This window comes from Macadamia integrifolia, chromosome 6 (assembly GCF_013358625.1).
Source record: "Macadamia integrifolia cultivar HAES 741 chromosome 6, SCU_Mint_v3, whole genome shotgun sequence".
Classification (NCBI taxonomy): domain Eukaryota; kingdom Viridiplantae; phylum Streptophyta; class Magnoliopsida; order Proteales; family Proteaceae; genus Macadamia; species Macadamia integrifolia.
This window is the reverse complement of record NC_056562.1, coordinates 25,940,983-25,953,954: the sequence shown is the minus strand read 5'-3', so window position 1 is coordinate 25,953,954 and position 12,972 is coordinate 25,940,983. Positions and strand designations below refer to the sequence as shown.

Sequence of the window (12,972 nt, the reverse complement as noted above, 5' to 3'; positions counted from 1 at the left end):
AAAAAAACCTAGCAGCATGCTTCATACCCGGTGTTTTTTAAGAAAAAAAAAATTTGTTTTCTTCGATTGCTCACGTCAAAAGCAAGAAGCATAACAATTATTTTTTTATATTTGAATTTGTATTTCACTATGATGGGACTTTTTTTTTTTTTTTTGAATTAGAAGACAAAAAATGTTGAAAAGCAAAGTTTTTTTTTTTAATCTTAAGATTTGAAGGGTGGAGTTTTGCCTAGTGAGATCGTCGTAATCTTTCGTTTGCCATTATTTGTGTGGATACGTAGTATAATCAGATCTATTCCATTGTGAAGAAAGCTCCATCGAGGTAGTCCCTAATCCTCCGTTTACTTTCCATAACATTGGTATCAGAGTTGGTGTTTATGGTTACATTGTGAGTCATACATCCCTGCTTTTCATGGCGGTTGTGCTGATTTAAAATAATAATAATAATAATAATAATAATAATAATAATAATAATAATAATAATAAATCCCTAGCAACATGTTTCATACTAATGTGAATTAGTCACCGATAGCAGATGTTGTTCACCTACACTTAGGGAGACCAATGGTCATTAGAATGATTGTTTATCGCGATTGATTTATAAAAAAATAAAAAAATACAATGCCATTATTATAGAAACACCCCATGTTTAATACCAAATTATATTCAGATCCCTTGTGGTCAGTCTCCGTTAGGTGATACTATGAAATGACGCTTTAACCCTTTTGAAATGGAACTTCTCATCATTCATATTGAATTTGATTTTAAATAATCAGAAAATCTACATGGTTTCCCCACTGTAAAGGTTTCAACCAATGGGGCTAGGCTGTTGCCTAATTGTTGAGAGAAAGGAAAGGAAATGAACGCCAAATCGTAGATTACATGAAACCATTGAACCAATACAAAACTCACAGAATCAAATCGAGACTTGAGCGAACGAAACGCAAAGAGAGCGACCAAAACCTCACCTGGGAGCACTTAAACTCAACGAGATCCAGCAATCTAATCGAATCAGGAAAAGCCCCCATTGTATGCATCAGGATGCTGCCACCCCGGGCACAAACTGATCAAGGAACTCCTCGTTATTAGCTTCCTCTTGTTCTTCCTCAAGCTCATGACATAGATGAGCCCTTGAGAAAATTTGTTAGAGCAAACACCAAGAAATACGAAAATAAACAGACAATAGATCCACACAACACACTGATTTACTGAGGTTCACACACCGGTGTGGTGTGCCACATCCTCGGGAGAAAAAAAAGATGTTTCACCATGCAGAAAAGAGATTACATCCAAGCAGCGACGAGAAAACTTGCCCTAAAACCCTAGCTCGAAAAGTCCTCCAAAATTACAATGACTTTCTCAACAAGATAGTACATTATATACTCCAAGTCATGGGTCGACCCAACCCCTCTGTTTCCATCACAGATCTTAGAAAACATCCCATTCAGGTCGCCACCAAAATATGTCGGAGCGGGTCAATCTTCAAAATAAGTCAAGAATTTGAGACAAACTTAACAAAATTCAATCTCAAAAGCACCCGAATAGAAGGAAAGGAGATCCTCCTCTTCCTGTTGCCCCATCATAGATTCCACCTTCTCCCCTCCAATAGACATTTGTATCCTATCCGAGTTCATCCGCAGTCCCCCGCCTTTGCATATGGAACTCTCCAGTGTTTCATTGTAAAAACACCGAAACCAACTAGTTTCACCAAAATTGGTGTGGGATTTTGAATCGATCTCAGAAGAGGAATTGAGAAGATCGATACGGCGATTGAACTTATTTCCAAAATAACTTTCGCATGACTTCCGAGTGACTTTAGGGTTAAATCCCATGGAAGGTAAGAAGGGAGGATGGACCATGGTTTTCCATGAAAATTGACCGAGATGGGCCGTTGTTGTTGTTGTTGTTGTTGTTGTTGTTGTTGTTGCTACTGGTGGGGACAGATGTGTAACGACCCTAGTGCCCCCATCCCATTCAACGGTTGAAGGTACAATGGTGTACACAGACATTCATGCACAAAACTTGTCACATTAGTTTGGCCTCTGCGGTAGCATGGATAGAAGCATCAACAGAAGTGGTATTTCCATCTTTTGGGTGGGGACACCGGGGGGGGGGGGGGGGCAGTCATTTTCCCCCCTCGTGTCTGGTCCTAGGAGCCACATTCCCCCCCACAGAGTGCAACTGTGTTACACCAACATACGGCATGCATAAGAAAAGTAAAGAACCCTTTACCTATACATCCCTGTCTCTCCCTCATTCAACGATTGAAGGCATAGTCATGCATTTACACTGTCGTGCATAAGAAAAGTAAACAACTCATTTATGTATTCAAGTAGCATACATCAAAATAAAACTAGTTGAATGAGTCCCTGTAACCATACCAAGAGGCATAAAATGGGTTGGATCCATAGTTCTGAGTAGGGGTGAAACGGGGCCAGGTTGGGCCGGGTTTATCAAAACCCTAACCCAACCCTGGGTCTTCAAAATTCAACCCAAGCCCAACCCAACCCTGTCGGGTTCATGTTTAGGCCCAACCCTGCTGGGTTCATACCAACCCAACCCGGCCCTAATTGACCCTATCAGGGTCGGGTTGGGTCGAGTTGGGTTGACCTTGGCATCTATAATGGTTGGATTAACTTTGATTGACATGTTTTTTTCCATTCATGTCTCATATATTAAAAAATTATAGAAAAATAAAATACCTATTGGAGCCCTAATTGCTATTATAAAGATGCAAGGTTAAATTTCGGGCCGGGTTGGGCTGGGTTGAGGCTTCAACCCTAACCCAACCCAATCTTGACCCAGGGTTGAGGTTTTTCAACCCTAACCCGCCCTCAGGGTCAAGAAACTTGGCCCAAACTCTGTTCGGGCTCAGGATAGGTTCGGGTTGTCAAGGCCAAACTTTCACCCCTAGTTCTAAGTCCATATCTAAATTCCCACTAGAAAACTATCAGTGTCTCACTCAGATCAATACTAGTGGATCCATATTTAATTCAAGATCCAATGGATCCTAGATATGTTTGAACACATGTAGGATTTGGGTATTTATGCTTCATCTTAGCAATTATAGGACCAATACATAGACCCGGGCCCAAGTTTTCTAGGCACATTTCAGCAAGAACCAAGCTGCCGAAACCAAATCTGGTCGGAACTTGGAAATGGTTGTGATTCCAAGACCTAAACCCGGCCAGTTAAAATAGTGTAAGACCATGAGTTGCTTGGACCTAACCCACTCCTTTTTAATCTTAATTTCTTGTATCTTTCTCTAATCCTATAGATAAGACTGCAGCATAGTATTTGGAATCGGGGTCCGATTCTTGTCATAGTTCTGAGATTTCCATCAAAAGGGTGGATAGTTCAAAGCAGTCAGAGCCAAGAGGCCCATACTGTTTTCTTTTTCCTTTTTCTGAGAAAAAATTTGAATGCAAATTATGGAAAAAATAAATTTTTGCTAATCGAAGCGTGGAGCGGGCAAATCAAGTCATTGCATTTGGAATTATGAGTGCAACTTGGGCGCAAAAGAACCAAGCCCATTTTTTTTCTGGTTAAAAAGAAGCCTAGCAAACTGAAATACCCGTATTTTTGTCAAACACTAGATGAGATCGACTGCAAGAATCCGATCAGAAACAGTAAAAAAGAAATATAGAAATAAATGGGAAGGAACACAAACATCACAAATCAGTAAAGTCTCACCTATAGTTTTACTTGATTCACTATATGGTTACTCTTGGGTGGCTCAAATTGTGCTGGCTGTGGCTACATTTGCAATGAGCTTTGGAGAGTTTTGGCTCACTGTAGAACCCCCCTTGGCTACGGATCCTCTTTCACAATCACTATGCCAGCTCAAAGTGCCTGATTGTTTGCTTCAAGTAACTGATTCCATGAAGATTGGTCTTGAATCTCTATGGATCTTGGTGGAGAGAATTTGGGAATTGACCAAATTGTTTGTTAAATATCAAGACCCACTAACTCGTTTTCCAGATCGTTGTCCAGAAATTCGTCTTGTTGGATACCTGGTTGTCTATAGTGTAATCACCTGCTTCTCTCATAACATTGCTTTGGTGAGAATGAACAAAGAGTAAGATCTCACCCAAACCACATTCTCCATTAATGTTTGTATATAAATGTATGGATGATTGAGATTTTTTGTACCCAAGGGCTTCAATTAATGCCATCAATTTTTTCAGGTACACAATTTTAGCCATTGAGATCCAACAAATGAGAGATTCTTTAGGCCGCATTTGACTGCAAGGGAAATGGGAAAGGAAGGGAAGTGAAGAGAATTAAAGTGAAGCGAAGGGAAGTAAAGCAATTGTTTTACCCCTTTTGAGTCGTTTGGTTGCAACAGAAGTGAAGTGAAATTAATTTACTATAATTGTTTGGTTGGATGTAAAATTGATATAAAATTTTAAAAAACTAATAATCCAACCAAACTCCTCAAAATAGAAGAAAGAGATGGGGGGGGGGGGGGAAGAGTACTTTTCAATCCAAAACCCACCCAGCTCCTCAAAATTTATATTAGTTATGTGAATCAGGTCATTCAAGGTCTGTACCAAATCAAACCAAATGTCATCAGTTTCTATGTTCTATTACTAACCAAAATAAGCCATTTCATTCTATATATCAAATGAATGCAACATAAATAAATATTTAAAATAATATAAATGATGATCACAAAGAAAATGGTAATTTATTACAAGTAATAACAACGAAAAAGCCCATTCCAAAAGTCTTTTGGTCAAAACAAACCCAACAGGTCAGTAATGCTCCATCTAGCTCAAACCCAAAGTCTTTTAGTTAAAACAAACCCAATTGAGTCGCATGAGAGAGAGAGAGAGAGAGAGAGAGAGAGAGAGAGATCGTTGAGAGTCATGAGCGGGGTGAGTCACGAAAGTGGGAGAGAGATCGTGAGTGTAGGGTTTTTGTTTTCTTCCTATTTTGGTGGGGAAATAAAAAGAAAAATTTTTATGGTTAAGTTAAATTTTTTTCACATGTAAAATATATTTCATTTGTAATCAAACATCTAAATTTATTTTTTTTTGATAAAAAAATTCTACTTCACATAAAAAATTTACATTCCCCTTGCAACCATACAAAGTCTTAGAGAAATTAGCCTATCTTCATTCTTATGTCAATTCTAGGATAGGTTATTAAACCGAGATTTCCTACCTCCGTGGTAAGTTCAATAACTAAAATATAATAATAGCCGACATGTTCAAAATAGCATCATTAGCAAAGAATCTAAGCGTTCAAAATAGATGTTGTGAGAGGACGTATCAAAAAATCCACGCATGAACATGCATATATTCTGATATTCTTTCATCTGGCAGCGTACCTTGGTGGAGCTTGTTATGAAGCTATAGCTAAGTTCATACCTAGGTTGATCTCTCAAACCGGAAAATTGGTTCTCCGCCATCCTTCCACTAAACAAAAGGTTAGATTTGATGCAAATAAGCTTTTCTTTTTGTGGTAAAATGCAAATAAATTACTGGTTGAACTAATGTTCCATGGTTTTGGTGTTACAGGTGACATTGAAAGAGCTCAAAGGCAATCGCATTGCATGCGTTGTTCATCTCAGATTTCCAAGAAAGCAAGGGGGAATTTTCATCACTCATTATCAACACAGTTAGAGTCCTCTACCTCAAAAACCTCTCCTTCAAAATAGGAGTCTCATTGGACAGCAACACTAGAGATCGACTGCCATTCGAAGTCTCTCTCTTAGGATATCAGAGTCCTAATGTAACTGTCACATGGGTGACTATGTCACTGGTGACTTCCGTTGCCCTCAGGACCTCGTCAAAGCCAAAACCATATAGTGGTATTGTTATCCAATGCCAAGATGTCAAAATTTTTTTTCGTCCATCTTAAAAAAATCTCATAATCTTCTTCTCGTCACTCCAAACTATGTCCACCTTCTATCCCTTCTTTTTGGCTCTTCGTTATTCCGATAACAGCCTTTTTGTTGCAGCCTCACCACTTTTTTCTTGGACAAGTTGATTGTAGAGACACATTAAGTCTATGTATCTAAATATCAAATAATATTTTTATATACTTTTTTGTTTAATAAGAAAACAAATGTGCGCAGATGATAACGAGACGTGCATGTGGTGTGGATGATGCAATTGAAGTGACATTTGCCCTATTTGATTCACTTCGTAATTACAACTCTTTGGTCGCTCAAGTGTTGCTGGTTGTGGCTGCATTTGCAATGAACATTGGTGAGTTTTGGCTCACTGTACAACCCACTGCTGCATAAGATCATCTTTCACAATCAGTGAACCTACTCAAACGGCCTCAATATTTGCTCCAAGTAACTGATTCCGTGAAATCTAGTCTTGCATCTGTAAGGACTTTGGTGGAAAGAATTTGGGACTTGACCAAAAGGCTTGTTGAACTTGATGGATTAAAGAAATCTTTTTTTCATCATCGACATCCTCATCCGGAAGAACTCCTTATTCGCTACCAGATTGACTCTAGTGTTGTCTTTTGTCTCTTCCATCATTTTGAATACGTGAGGATGAACAAAGAGTAAGATCTTACCCCTTCCAAAAATATGAAAATCCACCCCCTACCCCTCCAAACACACATTTTTGTATTGATGAATGAGATTTTTGGTACCCGAGAACTTCAAAATTATTATTATTATTTTTTTTTTAGGTACACAACTTTACCCACTGAGGTCCAACAAATGAGAAGTTTATCACCCTGTTGTGGTAAGTTCAACATCTAAAAATATAATCGGTTGTCAATACTTACTTGATATCTTATGGTTGGAATTGTCATATGATAGTTACAAATGAGTTGTAACCTAATTTATAATTTTCTACCAAAAAAAAAAATAATAATTTACAATGTTCTCACATTTTTTTTCTTAGGCTATGTTTAGAAAAAAAAAAATTTTGAATTTGAGAAGAGATATATACATAAAAAAATCATTATATAATTATGTGATGGTCCAAGAAAACTTTTGCCCAATACAAATGAAAGTAAAATTGACACAATTTTGTTCCCGCATATGATTCTGATAGTATAAAATATATAGAAGTGTCCACCAACCTTCATTTATTACTTTTCACTGCCCATAAGAGAAAAGATTGGAATAAGAAAATAATATCAAAACAGTGCTCATTGATATATTAGGGGTGGACATCAAATAGGTTAGGCAACAAAAAGGACAATCAACCTAACCAAGAACACTAAAACATACGTTCTGACATTCTTTCTTTTGCACTACAAGAAAAATGGTCTTTTATTACGGAAAATTTTCGTGGCGAATGATAAATACCGTAGTGATTGTATCATATACAACGGTTAATATCCGTCGCATGTCCATCATTATGATTGGCATCGTATCTGGTAATGACAGAATTTAGGGATGCATAGGTTCTGGTTATTAACGACGGATTTATTATACTATAGCTTAAAGTCAATAGTATTCAACGCTACACTACCGTCATTTAAATTTATTTATTACTACAGACTTATATTACTGTAGCAAAAAATCCAACTTTTACAACGGAAATAATATTACTGTAGCAAAAAATCCAACTTTTAAAATGAAAAAAACTAATTTTTACTACGGAAATAAATTTCCGGAGTAAATAGTATACATTTTAAAAATAAATAAATTATATTTACAAAATAAATTCCCGTAATAATACATCCACGAAAAGAAAACATAATATACAATATACAACTGAGGCTTTCTGGGGATCAAGTCGATTCCTGGACGATTCCGGCAGAATCAAAATCAACTAAGGCTGATCCGGTTGCCGATTCCTACAGCGGCATCAGAAAATTCCTTTATTCTCTCCTTTTTCTGCTTCCATAGTTGTTCCAATACTGGGGCTATTGCATGACGTTGTTCTTTAATCGTACCCGTTGTCTTCTCAGGCTGTAAAATAACAGGGCAGAGGCATAAATTAACTCAAGTTCCCAAACCTTGTGAAACAACTGTATACTCAGGCATGTAAGTCCATTGCAATAAAAAATAAAAAAAAGAAAGTTCCACCTTTGAAACGAGTGCGGATCAAGTCCTTGTATCAGAATCATTCTCGTACGGTGTTTGATTTACACATGGATTCCACTCAATCTCTCTCTTCTTTTAATTGGTTTTTATTCCAAGTGGAGTCCATGTGTAAATCAAACACCGTACAAGAATGATTTTCGTACGAGGACTTGATCCGCTCTCCTTTGAAACTGCTCAATATCAAAACCTTGAGAATCATAAAGAAGACAATGTAAAGAATTTATTTGGTGCAATGCAGACACAATATTCATTTGTCATTGCCTCTGTTTCTCAAAGCATTGCATGCTATATATAGGCCCAAAGAAAAAGTGCATGTAAAATGTAAAGAATAACCATTTGAAAAAAAAAATTGCGAGGTACAAGAGTTTAAAATGTATTGCCTGCAACTGCTGCAGCAGAGAACCTCAAGTTGTTTCTCCAAGAAGTGGATTCTGACCATTTGAAATTTCGTAGAAATTATAACCTCACCTGTAATACATGCAGAACTTAGAAGATACTCTCAAGGTAGACTCAGAATAAACAGTACAAGCATGTAGCAAGGGTGTCCTTCAGTTTCTTATAGTTTGCTTACTGTTGGTTTTTAATTGGAGTTAGTTATTGAATAATAATCTATCTTAATGTTGAATGTTGATCTTCATTTTGAACATTCTTTGTTTTTTCTCTTAAAAGAAACAGATGTTGGGAATTCGGGTTTGAGGAATTATTGTTGCATACATTTCCATTGTTTAATAGGTCCAGCTTTGGATTCCTCTTTTTCTTTCTATATGATTGCTTTCTATTTGACAAACTAAATCAGTCTATTAGGGATCTTAATGGACTTGTATTACTAACATTAGAAAATGAAAATCAGTACTGAAAGCTTTGATTACAAACCTTTCCTCAATCCTCATTGATGCAGTCCTATCTTTCCAAAGAATCTGTGAGGCTTCCTAAATAACCTCCCAAACATTAATCAAGGTCCAAATTATGGACAAGAAACAATGAAAGAAATCAATCATTAGAAATGGAATAAAAAGAAAAAAAAAAAAGGGGGGGGGGGCAAATATTAGGCGGCTCTCTCTCTCTCTCATCTAATTTTTTTTTTCTTGTTTTCAAAAGTTCTGTTCATGCCTTGTTGCTCTATTTTTTTTTTTTTTAGTAAATGTGTAAGAGCTTGGGTGCTACCACCCTTGCTTGTGTTTGTTATGATACAGGCCTTGGGCTTACTGTACCTAGATAGTGATCAATTAGATTCTATGTTGTTAGTTAGGTACATATAATGATCCCTTGTCCCTCCTTAAACCATTGGCATTTAATTATTCTGTTCACAATATGGAGCACCTAAACCCTATTCAATATCTATCTCCATCCAACCTTTAGCTTGTATATTAGACAACTTAAGATCTGCTTCTATAGACACATACCTGTTATTGGGATCAAGACCTGGGTTCATGGGCCAAGACTTGGCATCAGCCCAACACCTATTCTCACAAGAGACAAGGTGACTGGTTAGTGTTAATATCATGGACATGGCCAGCAAAATCATTTAAAACCATGAAAAAGTGGGAAACTGCTGCATTGGAATTGTAATAACATATGACGCAACCTACATAAAAATGAAGACTCTCAATGATGCAAAATGGGATATTAAAGGAAGAATGAATCAGAACATGAAGAAAACGTACATGCATATTAAAACTGACTTTAACGTGTTATATTCCATCCAAGCAATACTCCATATTCAATGTGGGATATCAATAGTACAAAGAATTATTGCACATTAAAACTAACTTTAACTAAACTAAAAATGGAAAAAGTGAACAATAAAGAATTGCAAGGAGGGACCCCAACTAATGCAGAAACCTAAGTATTTATCAGCATGATATTTACCTGCATAAAGATTACTTCCTATAAAAAGGTTAACATCATCAGTAGGTATGCATATGGCATAAGATAATAGAAGTTTTCTTGGTTAACATTCTAGAAAACATACTGCTTCCGAAAAATCTCAATTTGTAAAATGTTGTTCCTTAATGACCTGATCTCCCCAAGACTTCAAACTTTTTGCCAAAAAGGACAAGAATCATGTAGCCGCAAAACATAAAATGGCGAGAAGATGAAGAAAATAATGACAGTGATAATGAGTCTATTAAAACCAAAAATATTAAAACCATAATATCTAATGGCCATGGGTGAAAAACACTGCGGAATGATTTAATGCCTCCAGAAGCAGATCTGCAATACCATGTATGCTAGCTCCAGCTGATCCCCCAGCAGAACTCTTAACTCTAGCTTCACCATATTGATCATACATGGTCATCTTTTATCATCTGATAAAATCTGACAGTGTGGTACTTCAGAACACAAAATGAAGTACTCCATGAAGGACCTACTCTGCAATAGTACTACGAGCCTTGGAACAACCTCTCTTAGGAGCATCCAAGTTTCACTGCAAATAAGAGGCAAATGAGAGAAAAGTCACATCAGAACCCAACTAATAAATCACCAACCTTAAATTCAAAGGACAACACAAGGGAGAAAAATAAATGCATACCTAGCACTTCATCTGAGTCTCTTAGGTTCCCCAATTTCTTCCTTGACCAAATGCTGATTATTACAAAACCTTGTCGATTACATACCTTCTATGAAATTGAGAGCAAAACATCCTAGTATTTTTGTTTTTGTCATTAACACAACTAAGAAGCTTTACTAGGAGGCTATTAAACACGTTCTATAATGAAGTTATCATCCATTGCCTTTGATCCTCTAAGAAAAAAGCGAAGAATAATGAAAGAACAATTACGCATGATGATTGTACAAATCCTAGAAGTCTGAATTAAAACAAAATATATATAAACTACTCCACCCATACATCATCTATATAAGAGACCAAAACAGTTAACACTAAATCAAGATTGTTGTTGTCCGATGAAGTCATAATGATAATAATAAAATGAAAAAGAAGAAGAGAGAGAGTCTCTCTCGGCCATAAGGAAGGAAGAAAAAGAATGAAATAAAAAGAGTCTAGAAGAGAGAAGGAAAAGAATGTACAGAGACCAGAAGAGACAAGAACGGGAGAGTGAGTGCAAGAGATGTGTGATGGGGTTGGATTCTTCAAGAGGTACGTATAACTTTTAGTTTTGGATTTTTCAGAATTTTAGTATTCTGTTTTAGAGTATTTAGAAGGAAATTTAGAGATTAAGAAGTTGAAAAATAAGAGTGGATGATAGAGTGTGAGAGGAGTGAAGTAGTGTGCATAGAACAAGGCTGTTGCTGGTCTGTAGCAGGCTCTGCCAACAGCCCGGGCTGCTTGCTACAGTGGTAGCCGACAGCAGCACCCTCTTCCCCTCTCCATGGCTACGTGTGAAAAATATGAAGACACTGAACAGAAAGGTTCTGCAGGAATGATTTACCACATTATATTAAGAATTCTGTAATTGGAATTGTGTGTGAGTGAGTGAGTTACGTACAACTATATCTGTATGTTGGATGAGTTGATTTTTAAGAACACAAAACATAATAGAAAATAGAAAAAGAAAAGAAGAGAAGAGAAAGAAAGGAAGAAGGTGAGAGGGATGGAAGATGTAGATAGGAGTGGGAAAAAGGTTGGTGCCCAGCTGTGTGGCTAGGTTGCTACAAAGTTGAGTGCCCAGCTCCTCCCTTTTCCCTCTCAGTGTATGTCCAGAAGGAGTTGGGTTGGTAGAGTGAGAGATGTAAAATAGTACCCATTAAATGTATAACTCTCAATGGGAGATCAAGAATATGAATAATAAAAATAGTAATAGATCTTGATCTTTGACATGCTTTGAACATTTAACATTAGACTTTTATTAGCAGGGTTTTAAGTTCAAATTTATACCTATTTGCATTTGAGAGATAAGGAGGTTAACATGAACAACAATGACTGTTCTTGTTGGAACAATCACTGAGACCTCCTTAATTCCATCTAATTGCTTCAAGATCTTCTCAATTAGAGAAACTTCTGAAGAACAACAAAGACCCAACATATCAAATCTTTGACTCTTATTAGGCTTCTTTGTTTCGAAACTAGTCCAAGTGGAAATTCAGAGGCTGCCATGATTGCAGGTTTTGATTCTCATAGCAGGGGTGGACTTAGGAGGCAAAACTATGATTTAGGTTGTTGCCTATGGAAGGGTAACTTATGTCCTGAATTTCAGACTAAACCAATTAGGTATGGTGAATCTGTATCTCCAATCAGGTCAGTTTTGTGTTATTGTGAATAGCAGGAAGGGGGAAAAAATAGTAGCAGAACAAGTTATATCACCTGCATGTAGAAGGAAGATATAAAACTGAAAGGAGAACAGAAAACAGAAATACAATCAATGAAATGGGATGGGAAGTTCATCCCTGATATGAATAGCTCATAGCAGAATCGAGAGAGAGAGAGAGAGAGAGAGAGAGGAGTAGCAGCAAAAACACCAAGCATAACAGACAACCGTTCTTCATTAAAAAAGAGCTATATAGAAAGAAATCAATTCCAATAATCAAACCAGACCTAGTTTTGTACTAATCAAACGAAAAAAGAATAGAGCATCATGAGCAAAATAGAGGAATCCATAGAGAACAATACCTGGAACTTTGAAGCAACCAATTACAGAGCTCCAAGATCATACTATTCCTCTACAAAGACAGCAGACATTCTTCTTCAAGATTTTGTGCCGCGGTGAAGGAATAAAACGAAATAAAGAAGAGTTCCATCTCAGTCGAAGGAAGGACCAGCAACAGCAGAGAATACAAAACCCTCGGCGGAAGGAGAAGGACCTGCAATGCTGGTTCGATTGATTGAGAATCTCTCTTGAAGGGAGAAGGCCAAGAGACCTGGAGCAGTGAGGTATTGCTAGGAATGAAAAGGGAGCCAATAAAGGATAGGGTTTTGGTCGCGGGAGAGAAACCCGCCCTGTTTTTAATTTTCAGCGGGAACGGTTTTGCAGGAAATAATTCAT

The 12,972-nt window shown here is 37.1% G+C and overlaps 1 long non-coding RNA gene across 4 annotated transcripts; it reads right to left on the bottom strand.

Moving 5' to 3' along the window:
- Nucleotides 1-8,409: 8,409 nt before the first annotated feature.
- Nucleotides 8,410-12,958, bottom strand: LOC122081127. Of its 4 annotated transcripts, XR_006141015.1 has the most exons (5): nt 12,600-12,958; nt 10,563-10,615; nt 9,433-10,457; nt 8,903-8,967; nt 8,410-8,497 (listed from the first exon to the last, which is right to left on the bottom strand). It is a non-coding gene; the product is annotated as an uncharacterized LOC122081127 (long non-coding RNA). The 4 variants fall into 4 exon arrangements; XR_006141014.1 differs by having other exon boundaries at nt 8,903-10,457; nt 10,563-10,674; XR_006141013.1 differs by having other exon boundaries at nt 8,861-10,457.
- Between the last annotated feature and the right edge of the window lie 14 nt (nt 12,959-12,972).